This window comes from Lissotriton vulgaris, chromosome 10 (assembly GCF_964263255.1).
Source record: "Lissotriton vulgaris chromosome 10, aLisVul1.2, whole genome shotgun sequence".
NCBI lineage: Eukaryota > Metazoa > Chordata > Amphibia > Caudata > Salamandridae > Lissotriton > Lissotriton vulgaris.
In genome coordinates this window covers 476,147,869-476,163,348 of record NC_141698.1, presented here as the reverse complement: position 1 = coordinate 476,163,348, position 15,480 = coordinate 476,147,869, and the positions used below count along the sequence as shown (strand labels likewise).

General features: G+C 48.3%; 1 pseudogene; it reads right to left on the bottom strand.

Annotated features, from left to right (window-relative positions):
• Positions 1–15,480, bottom strand: part of LOC147685425 (syntaxin-binding protein 4-like) — a 1,115,687-nt pseudogene that overhangs the window by 674,518 nt on the left and 425,689 nt on the right.

Below are 15,480 nucleotides of genomic sequence, written 5' to 3'. Positions count from 1 at the left end.
CAAATCTATGATCAGAAGTTTTGTTTGGGGGGGAAAAACTCCTAGAGTAAAGCTATCCGTGATTCAACTCCCAGTTGACATGGGGGGACTTGCTCTTCCACACATAAAAACATATTATGAGGCAGCCTTTATGGACTTGGTGGCAGGTCTGATAGGTCTAAAAAACAAACGAGATAGCTTCTTCTTAGTAAAAATGCTACAAGAGTCCGATTCTCAACCCCAGGTATTTTTAAAGACCGCAAAACTCCCCAAAAGGACAAGATATAAGACCATAAAAGAACATCTATCAAAATTACAGTCCTTTTTCAAGAAAAATCTGAGCTCCTCAGCTTCTCAGTTTTTAAGTTTACGTGAGTGTTTCTGTTTGGGCCTCCAAATTAGTAGTACCCGAATACTAAATTGGGAGAATTTGGGATTTCGGGAGTTAGGACACTTCTTTGTCCAGAATAGAATTAATTTATGGCAAGAAGTACAGGCTAGAATAACCACTCCCATGCAACCAACTTTCTTTGAATATCTACAAATCGTTCACTTTTTGAGAAAAACTATTGGTGGACATCTCCCCACAATGGGTGAGCCGGTTACATTCCTTTATGAGGCCAAAATTACCGGCATAGGAAATTGGTACAAAAGGCTCCATTGTGGTGGTCATTTAGACACGGTGGATAGCCATCTTGAGACAATACTTAGCCAAACCCAATGCAATTTAACACACAAGGAATGGGAAACTATACGTTTGTTAGGCTATAAATCGCTACGTGCCGCTAACTTTAAAAGGATGGCATTCTTGTCCCGTTGGCTAGCGAATTGGACTCCGTAAGCACTCGAGAAAAGGTTCCCAGAGGTTGAGAATAAATGCTTTAGATGCCTAGCCGCCGGCCAGGGGGGTTGGCTCCATACCTTTTTTTCTTGTCCTCAATTGAAATCTTTCTGGAAGGCCATACTCATAGACATCGAGGAGGCAATAGGAAAAACACTAACACCCTCAGCTGAACTGGCCCTCTTTGGTATATCCAAAGGTAGAGGTTCCCTCAAAGAGAATTGTGTAGGGCACCTTGAGAGACCATTCGGGGCGTGAAAGAATGTCATGCAGGTTTTGGCCTGCTAACCAATACGGAAGCTGCTGCAACTGGGCGGCCACGCAATATGATTTCAAATCTGGCACTCCCCAGACAGTAGCTGCGTTTAGATAGTCCCACCCACTGCCTGCCAGCTCCCCAGACCAGCTCTATCAGTAATGTGTTTAACACTGTGAAGAAATGTGTCGGGACCACAGTAGGTACACACCCGGAAGCATCACCATATTTGAGATCGCTAGGGGCGCAGCAATTGAGAGTGAGAGGGTTGTCCAGAATGACACCTGTGAGGGCACTGAGGCGATCACTTTCAGAAGGTTCCCCTCCAATAGGTCATGGGCCGTCCAGTATATTTGTGTACATAAATATTTGAAAGTGTTAGACGCAATGGTAAGTATTTGGTCTCCAAATGCAGCGGTTTGGGGCTGAGGGTCGCTTGTAAAGTAGAAGGCGTGCAATTTGTTTGCATTTACTGCCAATCCAGTGATACATTCAAATAATAAAAAGGTATCAGCGACTGCATGGAGGATAACAGTGAGAGTAATGTCATACAATATTATATTGTCAGCATATGCAGACACTGTGTGTCTAGTAGGGTCTAATGGGATACCCCAACCAGGGGTCCCCCGGAGTAGATGCTTCAGAAGAGGCTCTAACGCCAAGACAAACAATGTTAGGGATATTGGTAAACGCTGCCTCATGTCCCTGTGTATTGAATATGCATTAGCTATATGGAGATGCATATATCAATTTAATCCAGCAGAGGGGTGTCATATTTACTCAAGGCAACCAACATATATTCCCAGCTTAGGGAGTCAAACGCCTTACATAGATCGAGTGAAATACATCCTGCCACATACAGCTCAAGGAGGGTGGCACCAAATCCGTATATATTCAAGAAGATGCTCCGGCCTGGTATAAATCCGCACTGGTCCGTATGTATAAGTATTGGAATAATGGAATAAGTCGCAGGCCAGCACCTCGCTCTGTATCTTAAATTCCGTGTTTATAAGCGATAAGGGCCGATAAGCTATAATATCTGCGGAGTCTCTGCCGGGTTTCCGTAGTGAGGTCACCAGGGCTTGTCCTGTAGTGGTGGGCAAGGCACCTTTTTGCAGCGCTGCCTGATATAGCCCTTCTAAGTGAGGGACTAACTGGGTAGTGAATGTAGCATAAAACTGTACAGGTAAGCCATCCAGAACTGGGGTTTTATTTCGGGGTAGTTCCCTCATGGCTTCCTTTATCTCTGTAGAGGTGATTGGCACGGCCAAAGCCTTCCTGTCTGCAGCAGTGACCCGTGGGAGCGTTAAACTGTCTAGGAAGACATCCATTTTATGTGACATTATAATGGGAGGAGACCCATATAGTGACTCTCAATAGTCACAAAATGCAGTTTTGATCTCTAACTGCATAGTAACTTCGGTCTGTGCTGGAGTATTTATTTCTAGTATGGCGGTCAATGGGGGGATGGGTTTCAACATCTGGGCAAGTAGTATGCCTGATCTATTAGCCTCCATGTTTATTTTGTTTACGTCCTCTTGGAGCTCTGCATAATTGGTGCGAGCAGCCTAGAGCCTTTCAGCATTTTGTGCATCTAGCACTGCTGCCCATTCCAGTTTGCACAGTGTCGCTTCTACTGACTTCAGTTTGTTATGGACTGTTTGACGTACCCCCACCACGGCACATATCGAAGTGCCCCTGATGACAACATTAAATGCTTACCACTCAGTTATTCAAGAAGAGGTTGTGTTGGTGTTTTCACTAAAATAACTGTTGATAGTGCTGGATAAGTTGTCAAGAAACACCCCATCCTCCAACAAGTAGAGGGTAAGCCTCCAAATGGGGACCGGTGTAGGAATCCGATCCCTTCTAGGGTATTGTGTTCTAATATTGTTTACCCAAGATATGAGGTGTGCCTTATTTGGGATAAAGGGGTGGTGGTACAGAAGATATGGTCTAGTTGTGTATGTAGTCCGTGTGGTGGGGAGTGGAAGGAGTATTCATGCATGCCAGCATTTTTACTACACCAGGCATCTGCAATAGTCCACCCTTAGACCCATGTGTGAAGCACCTTGGCCTGTCGAATGGCAGCTGTGCCCCGGAAAAAGAAGGGTGTGACGGTCCAAGTACATATCCAGCACACCGACTATTCAGGGGTACATAGTCCAGTCTGCGAGTGCTTTGGTAAGTTGTGCATGGAACTTATCCTTCTCCATCTTTGGGACATATATGCTTCCCAGTAGTATTAAGCATTGAGACCTCCAGCGCAACCATTGTGTGTACGCCGTCTCTTATTGGTATGGAGCAGCTCCTGCAACCTAGTGATTAGCAATAGATGAAGAAGTAGAGTTTTGGTGATCAGAATTCAGAAACAGTGTCGTGATGAAAGAAGGAAGTGTTAGTGATTGGGGCAACACTTGTTCATTTACATGCATTAGTTTACTTACGTTACATGTTTGCAATTGATGAAAGTACAGGTCATGCAATCAAAAGGACCTTACCGTCCATCATGCACCACATAAAAACTGGTAAATAAGTCAGCATCCCAATAGCTTATGTGACATCTGTGGAGCTACAATAGTAAAAAGGGTTAGACTGTTCTCCAAGTTCAAATGCACCGTGGTGTCTGCCGATGACTCCTCCGCAGACTGCAGCCCAGCGTCCCGGAGTACAGTGGCCACTGTATCGCTATCCGTCTTCCCTCCTGCACCTGCTCCTGGGACAGGGTCTTTCCGGGAATGTATCCTCGAGCCATGCCCAGGCGGAACTCTGCGTTTCAAAGAAAAGACTGTTGATCATAAAGGATCTTTAGCTGGGCTGGGTAGAGCATAGCGTACTTGAGTTTTAGTTTTAGATCTAAGATGCTTTTTCACCTCTTGGTAAGAGGCCCTTTGACGATGAACCAACAATGTATAGTCTGGGAACAAAGAAATGTGTGTATTATCATAGCGTAGGGGTGCTTTCTCTCGTGCACATCTGAGGACAGCGTCTTGGTCTTTGTAATTGAGGATAAGGGTCTCTATGGGGTGTGTTGTAGCCCCGGGGATCATCAGCTGGTGGATTTATCACCGTGGGGCATGCACTCCTCCGTGTGTTCGGTGGAGGAACCCTTAGCTTCCCTTATCTTCTGGCGGCCGTGTTCCGTAGGGTCCATTACCTTTCCCCTCATGTGGCCCATGGTGTCTCACTAAATCCCCAAGGGGTTGGAATCACCACCACTCACTAGGACTTGCACACTCATAGGTGTTCTGGGATAGGCAATCTCCTTGAGCGTTCCACAGCAGGCCACAAGGAAAAGGAACAACAGGTGATCACGGCGCCACAGCCTTCGCCCGTGGTGTTGCAGTTCTATTTCCACCTGAAATGGTACAGTTCTAAAAGGGGAAATGTTGTTCTGGGACTGGACACAAATTCCAAGGCCTGCAGACTGGCAGTCAACAGTTAGCCAGTGCAGTGCCAGTTGCACTTGTCACAAGCATGTGAGACAGCTCCGTGGTGGAAAGTGACATTACCTCAGGTCTCCACTGGAGTCATTTTTTTTTACTTTATGGTCCAGGTTGCCTGCAGCAGTTCTCTGCTGAGCCAGTGCGGTCAGGAGGAGTGGACCCACCACACTGAGCCCCCTACGCCACTGTCTTTCAGTCGTACCGGGGCAGCGGGAGTCAGTGTATGCTCAAAGAGTTGGGGGGGATATATTGTTCATATTGTTCAGTGGCAGGGCCCTAGTTCTAGGGTTCCCGAACCATGCAGCTTCACCCACTAGTTGTAATCAAGTAATACGGTCGATGCAACATCCTTCAGCTAAGTGGTACCCCCCCCTTCTAGGAGGGCCATAGACGTCCCAATTTGCACCTGGTCTAGGCCCAACAGCCCGCAGGAGAAGGCAGGGGTGGCACAGGATCCAGAGGCCCTCATGGGTGCCGCCGCCTCATACCAGACTGGAGGTCTCTTGTCGTCCCAGGCAGTCTACTAAATCCTGGGCACAATGACACCCACGATTCCCAAAGCGATCCTTCTGCTGCAGGCCGCCGCAGCCGCCGCAGCCGCCTCAGCCGCCTCAGGGTAAGCAGTTGCCTCCAGCAACCACCGTTCCAGCGCAGCCCTAAGTGCAGGCTCAGTCGCAGGCCAGCCCCTCCTCTACTGTCTCCTCCGGCCGGTGTTTCCACAGACCACCTCCGGTAGGAGCGGTCAGTGTAGGAGCAGGGTTACGACTGCAGCAGCATGAGCAGAACTGCTTGACGCCACATACCTCCAAAGCCAGGACACGCAGCCACAGGTCCGTCCTACAAACCAGGCTCGACACTCCCGGAGACAGGAAATAGGTCTGGCATCTTTGTGTAGTGGCAGAATGAAGCCACTACTTGAGGATAAATCAGGATGAAATGGCTTGGCCCGGAAGCTCTGCGCTTATGTGTCCGCCATCTTAGGCGGTTGGCCACACCCCCTCAACCTTGCCCCCTGTTACAAAGGATATTTTAAGTCACCTTGGTGTTCGAAGACCTTAAGCAGGACCTCAAGTTACTTCAGGGCTCGAGTCGGGGTACCACGCGGGTGGATGGCGTCCCCCACTTATTTTACCGGGAGCTCGTTAACTGGAGCAAATGGAGCCACACATTCACTCTTTGGCCTCTCTGGGGCGAGATCGGAGCCCATTCAGAACGCTGCTCATGTGCTGGCTTCTCTGATGCAAACACATCTAAGGGGTGAGCGAGGGGAGGCAATGAGTCTGATGGTGCAAGCCACCTTTCGTGACGTCACTTCCTGTCATGACGTCAGCATCCCCCCAATTCTTTTTTCAGGACTTGTGCCCTGAGTTACTTACATTATTTTTTAAATGTACAATATGAGTGTGACGGCGCACATGTATCGGAACATCAGGTTAATACAGAATGGTGGTCAAACACACCACTTTTACCGTGCCCCTTGTCCCCACAGAGTTCTCCCTCCTCATGGAACGAAGAAGACGAGTCAGGCTAGATACCGCATGTAAAAGCGGAAGGTCCCTTTAAGACCTTGGACTATGGAGATGCGACTCCACCCACAGACAGCGTGCCGACGTCAAAAGCCGGAAGATCAGAAACCTCGACGGACGGCGTTTCCCTAGGACTGGACGAGCGAGTAGAAGACGACGGGAGCTGCCAGGAACCTGAACGGAGGGAGAGAGATACGCCTGGAGGCTAACGTTTCCACGCTGCGCCCCGCCACGTTCCCACGGGAGGAGCGTGGCTCCAAGAGGTACGGGGAAGGGTAGCGGGTTGGGTCGGGCGGAGGAAACAAACGTAATTGCGCCTGCCCGTAGACAAACCCTGATCCCTCTGCCTCCTCACGAGCACTTTCTTCACTTTTGTCGGTATACTAGATACTTGCACCAACTCACGACGGTTGTTCCCTCACTCCCGGTCCCTTGAAGTAACGTTCTGTTGCATTGCCCTGATTCCCGTTTCCTTTTCTTTTCCGGTATGGGAGCGGAGTTAAGAAGACGACGTCCGCCTCAAAGCACAGCCACCTGTTCCCAATCTGGACGTACTGAAGACGAAGTTCATAAGCTAGAGAAAGGCATATTTCTGTAGCTGTTTCCAAAGAACTGTGTTCATGAAAAAAACGTATATCCCAATAAAGCCCTCCTTAAAACCCTTGCTGAAGGCACCTGTGTTCCTCTTTTCCCCTACTCCTACCTTAGAACCGACAGTAGCCACTACAGATCCCCACGTTCCGCCCCACCCGGGACAACTGGTGTCAGAAGTGGGATCACCATCCGTCTGTAACGAAAAGATGGAGGCCCTAATTGACCATATAATCAAGGGACAGGAGAAGTTGGAAAAAGCCAAGGAAAACCAAATGTCTACTGCACAAGCAGACCGGGATATGGTCACCTCCACCATAACAGCTCAGTTGGAAGGTCTGAAGAGCATAACCCCTCCCCCACAGGTTGTCTCAGGGGAAGTTCGAGTACAGAATCCCCATCCGCCGGGCGTAGTACTACAGAAATACGTCCCCGGTGAAGATCCGGGCGCTTTCCTGGTAAATTTTGAAAGGGCGGCACGCGCCCTGAGTTGGCCAGAAGACAAATGGCCGTTCTTTCTAGCGCCTCTGCTCACAGGCGAAGCACAATCTGCATATCAGGCTGCTAACCCACTTGGTACAACGCCATATGCCACCATTAAAATGGTGATCCTAGACCATCTAGGTTTGGACCAGGAGGCCTATCGAGTAAGGTTTAGAAAAGAAAGAGGCGTCCAAGGCGAGAACCCGAAGACTCTCTTCTTTAGATTGAAAATGGCAGCAGACAAATGGTTGCGCCCTGACGTGTGCAGTAAAGAGGACATACTGAACAAGATCTACCTAGAACAGTTCATGGAAGCCTTGCCTTACGCCACCCAACGCTGGCTACGTCAACACGTAGGGCTTACTGTTGAACATGCAATAGAAATGGCTTCCCAATATGCTAGAGGTCAACCGAAACCTTGTACTTGGGAACCAGAGAAAACGCATAAAGTGGCCCCTCCCCCTAAGATGGAAAAAAAACAAAAGGGAGGAGTAGAGCTGCCTCGGATGTTACGACCCACAAGTGTAATACTACCTCCAAACAAAGGACCCCAGTGCTTTGATTGCGGAGAGTGGGGCCACATCGCAAGGATGTGTCCCAAACGTAAGCCACCAGAGGAACCGATGGAAGTCGGCTATCTCCCAAGAACCGTGATGTACTCCGCAGAAATGGGCAGCACCTTCTATGTGAGTATGAGGATGAATGGTTACACGGTAAGAGCCTTGCTAGATTCAGGGTGTAGACAATCAGTAATACAGACCAGGTTCGTCAAGCCAGAACAGATGAATCCAAAAGGGCCTGTTTACATAAGGTGTGTACATGGAGACGTCAAACCGTATCCTGTAGCATCCATTACTGTCTCACTTCCTAACAGGGAACCATGTACAGTGTGGGTAGGGGTGGTGGACTCCCTTCCTGAAGACATGATCTTGGGTACTGATAACCCCGAATTCTTGTCCCTCTTCAAAGAGACCCAGTCACAAGCTAAAGAGAAAGAAAGTGTTCCCTCATACCTATCCCCCGAGCCTTGGGTTATTGACCGAAGTTTTCGTTTCGCCCAGAGTGAGGATAGGACTTTGGTCAACGCATGGGAAGCTGCGCACGCTACTTGTAGTACAACATCCCCTTCCTTCCCTCGCTTTCTGATTAAAAATGATCTGTTGTATAGACAATGTAAACCAGAAGGAGATTTACAATTGCTTGTACCCCTGTCATTTAGAGAACAGGTTCTTTTTTTTGCTCATGCCCATCTGACGGCTGGTCACGCGGGGAAAGAGAAAACCACTGATAGTATTACTAGACACTTCTTTTGGCCAGGGATCTATAGAGACGTACAGAATTATTGTGCTAGGTGTGAAGTCTGTCAACGACAAAATACACGCAAACCGACCATGGCCCCATTACAAAAGATGCCCATCATAGGAGTGCCGTTTGAAAGGGTCGGTATGGATATCATAGGCCCCTTGCCCAAGTCCAGTAGAGGATACATATATGCCCTCGTGATAGTCGACTATGCCACCAGGTTTGTTGAAGCCTTTCCCTTGCGAACCACCACAACTGCAGCCATTGCTGAAAAGTTTGTGGAATTATTTTCAAGAGTAGGGTTCCCCAAAGAAGTGCTGACTGACCAGGGGACCCCCTTTACTTCAAAGTTGATGAAAGAGGTATGTGCTTCCCTGGATATTAAACACCTGAAGACCTCGGTGTATCATCCTCAAACCGATGGTCTAGTGGAGCGCTATAACCAAACCCTCAAGATAACACTGAAGAAAATGCTGACAGCCGAGGGACCCACCTGGGACCGGCTTTTACCTATAGCCCTGTATGGAATAAGGGCCCAGAAACAAAGTAGTCTCGGGTGCTCCTCCTTCGAACTCCTATATGGAAGATTACCACGATCCCTGCTAGAAATCACCAAAGACATGTGGGAGAACGAAGAGGCCGAAGAACAGAAGAATATGTTAGAATACACGACCCAACTAAGAACTAAACTAGGGAAGCTGCAAGAACTAGCCTACTCTAACTTGGAAGTACAGCAGAATAGGTACAAACATACGACAAAGGAAAAAAATTGAGAAAGCTGGAAAAAGGAAGCTGGGCCCTCGTGTTGTTGCCTTCTAGCATGAACAAGCAAAAACACGAATGGCAAGGGCCATATAAGGTTATTGACACCATCGGGCTGACGACCTACAGGTTGCGTCTTTCTCCTTCCAAAACCCAGACGTACCACATCAACATGCTAAAAGAATGGCTGGGACCGGTACCTCGAAAGGGACATTTCGTAGGACAGACGGTTAAGGAAAAAAGCTCCACACTGGAACATCTGGTTGTTAATACGGATCTATCCTCCAAAGAAAAGGAGGAGTTAGCTGCTACTCTGCAACCCTTTTCTGACATCTTCTCCGACCTACCGGGAAGAACCACCCTTGCGGAACATCGCATAGAAACCATACCCGGGAAAGTCATGAAACAAAGACCATACAGGATACCGGCTGCTCGAAAAGAAGCTGTCCGAAAAGAGGTCCAAGACATGCTACAACTAGGGGTCATAAGCCCCTCCCAGAGCCATTGGTCGTCGCCCATAGTGATGATACCCAAACCGGATGGGTCCAAACGTTTTTGTATGGATTTCCGAGCCCTAAACGCAGTGTCGCATTTCGATACCTACCCTATCCCAAGGGTGGACGACCTGATAGAGAAGATAGGTGACGCCCGCTATATAACCACCATTGACCTCACAAAGGGATATTGGCAGGTGCCCCTCCGGGAGGAAGATCGAAAAAAACAGCTTTTGTGACAGATGACGGGGCTTATGAGTTCACGGTTTTGCCCTTTGGCTTACACGGAGCCCCAGCGACATTCCAACGCTTAATGAATCTGGTGTTACAGCCGTACACTGCGTTCAGCTCGGCCTACTTGGACGACATTGTCATATACAGTCGAGATTGGAAGGAACATCTATTCCATCTATCAACCATCCTCTCTGCATTAAGGAAAGCGGGACTTTACATTAATGCAAAGAAATCAAGAGCAACCTTTCATACCGTAAACTACCTGGGGTATGTCCTGGGTGAGGGATCGATAGCCCCCCTAAGTGAGAAAGTACGAGTAATTACATCAGTCCCTTTTCCTTCCGATAAGAGATTTACAAGCCTTTTTAGGACTGGTGGGGTATTATCGCAGATTCATCCCTCACTTTGCGGAGATAGCAGCCCCTCTGACTGACCTCCTCAGAAAAGAGACAAAACCCCGTGATTTCCAGCAGCCCTCCCCTGAGTCCATCCAAGCTTTTCAGTTCCTAAAAACTACAATGACCACGGCCCCAATACTGACCTCCCCTGATCATTCCAAACCTTACATATTAGCCACTGATGCCTCCAACGTGGGCCTGGGTGCTGTCTTGTCCCAAATCAGCAAAGACGGGGTTGAGCACCCAGTGTTGTATGTAAGCAGGAAGCTGTTCCAGAGAGAGTGCAAGTATTCTACCATTGAAAAGGAGGCCCTGGCCATAAAATGGGCTATAGAGAAGCTTAGATATTATCTGGAGGGAAAACCATTCATCCTTCATACAGACCATGCGCCCCTGAAGTGGATACATCAAAACAGTAGTAATAATCCTAGGGTCTTGCGATGGTTCTTGTCCCTACAACCATACTCCTTTACCGTACAACATCGAAGAGGGAAGGACAATGGTAACGCAGACTTTCTGTCAAGGGTGTTCACTCTCCCCGAACGGGAGAAGCCAGGGGGGGAGGAATGTGACGGCGCACATGTATCGGAACATCAGATTAATACAGAATGGTGGTCAAACACACCTCTTTTACCGTGCCCCTTGTCCCCACAGAGTTCTCCCTCCTCATGGAACGAAGAAGACGAGTCAGGCTGGATACCACACGTAAAAGCGGAAGGTACCTTTAAGACCTTGGACTATGGAGACGCGACTCCACCCACAGACAGCGTGCCGACGTCAAAAGCCGGAAGATCAGAAACCTCGACGGACGGCGTTTCCCTAGGACTGGACGAGCGAGTAGAAGACGACGGGAGCTGCCAGGAACCTGAACGGAGGGAGAGAGATACACCTGGAGGCCAACGTTTCCACGCTGCGCCCCGCCACGTTCCCACGGGAGGAGCGTGGCTCCAAGAGGTACGGGGAAGGGTAGCGGGTTGGGTCGGGCGGAGGAAACAAACGTAATTGCGCCTGCCCGTAGATAAACCCTGATCCCTCTGCCTCCTCACGAGCACTTCCTTCACTTTTGTTGGTATACTAGATACTTGCACCAACTCACGACGGTTGTTCCCTCACTCCCGGTCCCTTGAAGTAACGTTCTGTTGCATTGCCCTGATTCCCGTTTCCTTTTCTTTTCCGGTACGGGAGCGGAGTTAAGAAGACGACGTCCGCCTCAGAGCACAGCCACCTGTTCCCAATCTGGACGTACTGAAGACGAAGTTCATAAGCTAGAGAAAGGCGTATTTCTGTAGCTGTTTCCAAAGAACTGTGTTCATGAAAAAAACTTATATCCCAATAAAGCCCTCCTTAAAACCCTTGCTGAAGGCACCTGTGTTCCTCTTTTCCCCTACTCCTACCTTAGAACCGACAGTAGCCACTACAGATCCCCACGTTCCGCCCCACCCGGGACAATGAGGTACTTTATCTTATATCTAACACCACCTCAAAGCGATAGATGTAGCAGAACAAAATAACGGGAGGGAATGAGAGAAAGGGAACAAGCTGGAATCTTGTGAATGAAATCATCCCCAAAATGGAGCTGTAGTTTGTAGTCAACGTTAGGTGTCTAAAGAAAAAAGTTCCACAGCGGATCTGACAACCAGCACCTCTATATTCCGATGTCCCTCAAATGTCCAATTTATTGTTGTGCTGATAACCTCCAGGACCTGCTGCGGTTTGGTCCTACTGGAAATCCAGACGAAAACTTTAGAAACAGAATGGAGGCAGCACCAAGTATGAAGTAGACCAGGACCACGTTGTATCAAAAATATATTTTCTTTTATTTTTTCATTTTTAAGACAGTCTTAAAAATGAAAAAATAAAAGAAAATATATTTTTGATACAACGTGGTCCTGGTCTACTTCATACTTGGTGCTGCCTCCATTCTGTTTCTAACGTTAGGTGTCTAGTTGGCAAAGTGTAAGTAAGAACAGTCGCAGCTCGCAAGACTCGTGGGTGGGGGGATTTAAGATTTAAAAATAAATGTAAAAAGGTACTTTACCAGGTCACACGCTGCCTCCGCTCCTGCCTGGGTGCCACATCAGGAAGCAGGCATCTTCCCTCCCCTCTCCTAAACCAATCACAACGCTGCAATGGCAACAATGTGATTGGTGAGGACGGTGCCCAGCCAGGCGCCTGTAGGGTGACCATTTTCTCTATGTAGGCTGCATGCAACCTACAGATAGAAAATGGAGAGTCGCATGACTGGTTTGGTCAGCCCCAGAGGGCCGACCAAACAGTCAGGACCCACAGCATTGGGCAAGCCACTCCTACCGACCCGCCCACCTGCCGGCCCCCCACCAGGCATACCGTTCTACTTTCTCTCAGCGTGAGGAGCAGAAACATAAAAAGGTATTTAAAATACCATTTTGTGTTTCTGCTTCTTGCACTGTGAAAAAGCGGTGGGTGACGCTCCTCTGCTCTCATGGAAGAGCCGCCCCTGAGTAAGAAAGGCTCACATGGAGATTGGAATGGCAGACTGTAGAAGAAATGCTGGAGAGACTTAAGTACCATGCCAAACCAACTCATATCAGCTGACAAACATATGCAACAAACAAACAGATGCAGAAACAGTCCAACACATCACAAATCTAAACAGACAGCATACAATCATGCATACAGAGAAGTGCAGAGGACGAACACACAGAAAGAGAATGGATAGATATAACAATACAAATTCCATAGCTGCGTAATCCTTAGCCTCGAGGTAAAAGAAATATTGGTGTAAATGCCACATCAAACCTTGCCCTTTGCCTAAACAACCCCTTTCTACTTGTGTATTGAACACCCAAGTCGTCACATCCATTTAATTACAGCCCTCCAAGGATGATTAGCTGCTGGTACTAATCCAATTCTGCCTGCATGTCTATTCCATGGTTGTCTCTTTCCTATAAGCATACATATAAAGCATTGACAGCCAATGTTTTCATTTCTTTATTTCCACCATGGCATTTACAAGTAGGCCACTTTGGTCCATCTGCATTAACCAATGGCATAGCAAGTACCACAAGCAAAGGGAATACTGTGCCCATTTCTCTTCTGACAGATCAAAGTGGGGTGCTCTGGGCCCCTCAGAATCCTGGGCCTTGCTGTCACTTCACCTGAAATGAAAACTGCATTTCTGAGCCATGACACCTGCAAACCTCTCTCTGTCAATTAATCACATAGACATTTTATATACCAATCTCCTAAACTCTTACTATATATTTTATTCCATATTTAGTCACGTGACACACAAGTCAAATCTGATCGTGCCAGAGTGAAGTAAATCTCACCTCCGCTGTACATGGTTGGGGAGCTCCGTGAAGACCCGCTGTCACTGTGGCAGCCAAACTTTTTCAGCAGCTCTCTGAATTCCCTCCTACAGCCAAATCAAACAAGATTAACATGTAAGTATCTTCAGAACCAGTCAGGGACTAGGCTTCGGAGCAATCGGATTATTGGCAGTATAACATAGCATTGCATATGGTGTGATACATAATGAAACAGAGAACAATTCACTTGTCTGTTTTGTGCACACTGTCCGTTACCCAGTGCGACATTATGCAGGAACAGCAGTGCAATGCACATTCCCAAAGAGCTCATAGCACAGGATGTCAGTGTTTACATTGATAAAAACTATAGATTGTTCAAGACTCCCCAATTGTAGCCAACACACCCCACTTCACCCCTGATCCCTTGAGTCAGTAGCAGAAGTTGCCTTTATCAAATATTGACTCTGTGCACACAGGAGTTCACTAAGCTCGGGTGACACCTGGTGGGCAGTTTCTACATCTGGTTGGCTCGGCTGCCAGATGTGTTACCCATGACCTAGCTCCAGTCAGGGCACCTTGTTTAGCTCCTTCCATTAGTGAACATTTTTAAGTGTTTTGTAAAGCGATTGGCTACTCCTTGGAGTGGGTTGACAGGTCAAGAAACAAAATGGAGACCCAGGCAATTAGGGCGAAGGAAAACAGCTATGGGTTGAATTTTTTTTTAAACAAAGGTTCAAAACCAATAGTACAGAGAGCCAAAGGGAGTTGGTTGCAATCCTTTGCAGCTAGATAAGGAGCAGCCCCCTTTCTCATGCGTCAGAGCCTAGGCACCGGTGCCAGGGCTGCGGATGCTGACCCGAGAGCTCCACTCCGACAGTAGACCTGAACGACATCTGTCAGTGAGATACAGAGGGCCTGATGGACCAGAAGCAAACACTCACATCAAATTCTCTTCTTCACTGGGGGCTAGTGAAGAGATCTCAGCTGAGAGGATATAGACCCACGCCAAGTGATCCAAGAATCAGGCGATCCGCAGCATGCAGAACCCTTCGCAGTCTCCTGGTTAGACCCTCTGACAGAGCAAGAGAGGGAGAAAGCATTAGCATGGTCCAACGCGATGTCATCAATGCATCTTTCTACCGCCTCTTCTAAAAGTGTAGAGGTAAAAGATATAGAAATGGGGAACTCAACGCCTAGATTCTATGGCAGGACCGGAGGCTTCTGATTATGCTTTCTCATTTCTTTACTGCAACAACAGCAGCCAATGAAAATGAAAGTACACATGTAAAAAATAACATTTCTCATGAGGCTTTGAACCACGCCTCTCTTACAACAACCAATCACAAAGGTATCATGTCTATAAATCCTGGAGACACTACTCCGGCCTCCTCTTTCTTTGCTGCTCCGCAGCCCAGATAAGTGCTCTTTCTTTTCATGTTTGCTCTAATGCTTGTGCTTTATGCCTTTTACATTGGTTGATGCCATTGACTATTGTTTCTTGTTATTCATGTATATTGCATGGTTTGATTGATCGCTTCACGCTCTCTTGGCACTGCTTATTCATACGTTGTCCGCTTTGCTCTCAGATTGGGGCCGGAGCTTCGCTCCGTTCCCCGCTTCCCCGTGGTGGCGCGTGTTGCGCACCTAGGCCCGTCCAATCTTTCCCCCCGACTTCCAGTCGTCGCTGCCCGCGGCGCGCGCTTCGGCTAGCCGCACTAGTGAGGGGTTAGCCCCCCCCTCGGGACGAGCGTACGTAGGAGCCGTTGAGGCCTTATGCACGTCTCGGGGAGCCCGCGCACGCTGTGTTGGCACGCGCAGTTCTCGAAGGTGCCAGATCGACGCTCTGCCCCCGGCTGAAGTGGGGATCGACGCAGCTTG